We start from the raw sequence: 3,893 nt of genomic DNA on the forward strand, positions 1-3,893 counted from the left end.
CCCCAGCCTGGCCATACCTGCTTACAGGGCACCCTTGGGTGCCCACACACATTACAAAAATTTTTATAAGGCAATCACACACAATTACCATGTGGCTGCATTATAAAAATTCATGTAGTGTGCTTTTCAGCTCTATCACATCAGTTTATTCTTTTTTTAAAAGCTGTACTTCAGGTTATAGGGTACACATGCAGATCATGCAGAATTGTTGCATAGGTACACATATGGCAATGTGGTTTCCTGCCTCCATCCAGTCACATACATCTGGCATTTCTCTTCAGGTAATCCCTCCCTGACCTCCCCAACCCCTGGTGTCCCCCTGTTGGCCACCCCCAAAAAGACCCCAGTGTGTGATGCACCCCTCTCTGTGTCCATTTGTTATCATTATTCATCACCTGCCTATGAGTGAGAACATGCAGTGTTGGATTTTCTTTCTTCTGTCACTTTGCTGAGAATGATGGTTTCCAGATTGATTCATGTCCCTACAAAGGACATAAACTCATCGTTTTTTGTGGCTGCATAATATTCCATGGTGTATGTGTGTCACATTTTCCTTGTCCAGTCTATCGTCTCTGGACATTTGGGTTATTTTCAGGTCTTTGCCATTGTAAACAGTGCCACTGTGAACATACGTGTGCATGTGTCTTTATAATAGAATGATTTATAATCCTTTGGGTATATACCCAGTAATGGGATTGGTGGGTCAAATGGAATTACAATTTCCAGGCCCTTGAGCAAGTGCCACACTGCCTTCCACAATGGTTCAACTAGTTTGTACTCCTAGCAACAGTGTAAAAGTGTTCCTATTTCTCCACATGCTCTCTGGTATCTGTTGTCTCCAGATTTTTTAATGGTCACCATTCTAACTGGCATGAGGTGATATCTCAATGTGGTTTTGATTTCTCTAATAACCAGTGATGATGAGTATTTTTTCACATGTTTATTGCCCTTATATATATCTTCTTTTCAAAAGTGTCTGTTCATATCCTTTGTCCACTTTTGAACCGGTTTGCTTGTTTTTTTCCTTGTAAATCTGTTTTATTTCTTTGTAGATTATGGATATCAGCCATTTGTCAGATGGGTAGATTGCAAAAATTGTTTCTCATTCTGCTGGTTGCTGGTTCACTCTAATGATGGTTTCTTTTGCTGTACATAAGCTCTGGAGTTTAATAAGGTCCCATTTGTCTATTTTCCTTTTTGTTGCCAATGCTTTTGGTGTTTTAGTCATGAAGTACTTGCCTACACCTATGTCCTGAATGGCTTTGCCTATTTTTTATCTAGATTTTTTTATGGCATTAGGTCTTATGTCTAGATCTTTAATCCATCTGGAGGTAATTCTACTGTAAGGTATCAGGAAGAGGTCCAGTTTCTGCTTTCCGGACACTGGTAGCCTGTTTTCCCAACAACAATTATTAAACAAGAAATCCTTTTCCCATTGCTTGTCTTTCTCAGGTTTGTCAAAGATGAGATGGTTGTATATGTGTGGCATTGCCACCAGGACCTCTGTTCTGTTCCATTGGTCTATTTCTCTGTTTTAGTACCAGTACCATGCTGTTTTGATTCCTGTAGCTTTGTATTATAGTTTGAAATCGGGTAGCATGATGCCTCTGGCTTTGTTCTTTGTGCTTAGCATTGTCTTGGATATCCACACTCTCTTTTGCTTCCATATGAAGTTTAAGGTGGGTTTCTCCAGTTCTGTGAATAAGATGATTGGTAGCTTGAGGGGGACAGCATTGAATCTATAAATTACTTTGGGTAGTATGGCCATTTTCAAGATATTGATTCTTTATACAAATATGGAATGCTTCATGAATTTTTAGGTCCTCCTTGAGCAGGGGCCATGCTAATCTTCTCTGAATCATTCCAATTTTAATATATGTGCTGCCAAAGTGAGCACCAGTAATGTTGTTTATACTGGATATATTGCCTGTTAGCTCCTGCGATGTTTTACAATGATTTTTGGCCTCCTTGCATTGGATGTTGACATACTTCTTTCACTTAGTGAACTTTGTTTCTACCCACATTCTGAATTCTACTTGTATCATTGCAGACATGTCAGCCTCTGGCCAGTTCTGAAAACTTGAACAGGCTGAACAGTTGATGTAATCATCTGGAGGAAAGAAGGCATGCTGACTTCTTGAGTTTCAGTGTTCTTGCACTGATTCTTCCTCATCTTTATGAGCTTATTCACCTTCAACCTTTGAGGTTGCTGACCTTTGCACAGGATATTTTTCTTTTATCATATTTGATGATCTTGAGGGTTTGATTGTGGTTTAAAGTAGAATCAGGCAGCTGCCTTTGGTTTTGGAGGATTTTAGGGGGCCAAAATTCACCTCTCAATTCCTGGGCTGTGTGCTTTAACTCTGGGAAACTTATATTGGGTCTGAACTTTGTTCTCTGGCTCCTCAAAGTTTGGAGTATACTGCACTGAAGGCAGCAAAGTGTGGCAGCTGTGGCAGAGTGTTAGCAGATGCAAAACTGCCTGCTTTCCTGTTGGCATTTGCCCAGTGGTGGAAGTGGTGGAGGCAAGACAGCTTGGTGGCAGCCAGAATACCCTTCTGTGTGTGCTGTTGCATTGGAGGTAGTGTTGGTTCAGGCTGGGGTGCTGGCCTGTGCATGTCTGGGTGCCATCTCTGTGACCCCCTAAGCAGCAACGACCACTCAACGTATATTAGCATTCCCTTTTCGTGCACAGAATTAGCACAAGGAGAAGGTGTTGGCAGAGGTTGTGATTTTGTTCCTCTGCCTACCATGGCTCTTTCTTCAATGGGAGTTGGTGTGGGTTGAAGTGTGTGCTACATTCCCATGTGCTGGTAGGGCAAGTGCAGCAAAATCCACTCATGTAAACACACACCAGCAAAGTGACGTAGGACGTTTTTGTATAAAGAGCTTCAGTATGGAGAGGCAATGTAGAGGCGGGTGCGTGCCTGAAGAGTCCACTTTGCTGCATCTCTTCACTGCTCAGGCATGGTCCACTGGCACAGAAACAAAGGTGTGAGCAGCTGAGAGTGCCCTGTAGGCAGGTGTGGCCAGGCTGGGGCCCTGGGAGAGGCAAGCAGACTAAGGAGTGCTGAGGTCAGACCAGCTTCATCTCATGTGCAAGAATGCCCAGTAGATATCATGCCTCAGATAACTCTCTGAAAAGTGAGGCCCCAGCACAGCACAGCTGCTCTACAAAAACGTGGCCAGACTTCTTTTTTAAGCAAGTCTCCTTTTATTAATAGGGAAAATCACATACGTGATCTCTGCTGGGGAATCTTCACATGAGATTTGGCTGATCAGACCTCCACAGTCCTAAAGTGCTGGGATAAAGTGTCTCATAAGACCCAGTAGAGCCTAGAGAGATAGCTGTGCCTGCCCTCTGGGCTTCACATCAGCTGGCTTCCTGCTCCATCACTTTGCTTGTTTCCTGGGGGCTCTACCCCAGAGAGATGTGAGTTAGCCATCACTTAGTGTAATCATCCCAGGATAGAGGGTCTGTTCTATGGGCCCAAGCTAGAGTTCCCTGTCCAGTGATAAGCAGTGGGGGGTATGTGGTATCCACAAGAGATGGACTGCCTTGTTCCTTGGGTCAACTGCAGCTTGTTAGAGTTATCAATATGGCACTTAGGGTCTTTGCTTTCTTGATATTCTGAAGGTAACAAGGGCAGATCCACTGCAGAGGCAGTGGCAGAGAGGATTTCAGTCGATCTGTGAAGCTCTGTCCAAGAAATTGCCAAGTTGCTACTGGCTTGTTGGCTTCAGTGGGGTCCTGGATAAAGACCCAAGCCAGGAGGACCTGCTTATTGAGGAGATATGGAAGCCAGCACCCACATAACGGTTCAGCCACTTTCCCATAAGGCTGCTGTGGTATATTGGGGGTCCACTCCAGTACCTAATTGCCTCATATCTTC

General features: G+C 43.8%; 1 non-coding gene across 1 annotated transcript; it reads right to left on the bottom strand.

The window, feature by feature from the left end:
- Nucleotides 1-1,790: 1,790 nt before the first annotated feature.
- LOC141583391 (U6 spliceosomal RNA) lies at nucleotides 1,791-1,897 on the bottom strand. The gene has a single exon (XR_012516042.1). It is a non-coding gene; the product is annotated as a U6 spliceosomal RNA (small nuclear RNA).
- Between the last annotated feature and the right edge of the window lie 1,996 nt (nucleotides 1,898-3,893).

The sequence above is a fragment of the Saimiri boliviensis genome (assembly GCF_048565385.1).
Source record: "Saimiri boliviensis isolate mSaiBol1 chromosome 19 unlocalized genomic scaffold, mSaiBol1.pri SUPER_19_unloc_5, whole genome shotgun sequence".
In the NCBI taxonomy this organism is placed as follows: domain Eukaryota; kingdom Metazoa; phylum Chordata; class Mammalia; order Primates; family Cebidae; genus Saimiri; species Saimiri boliviensis.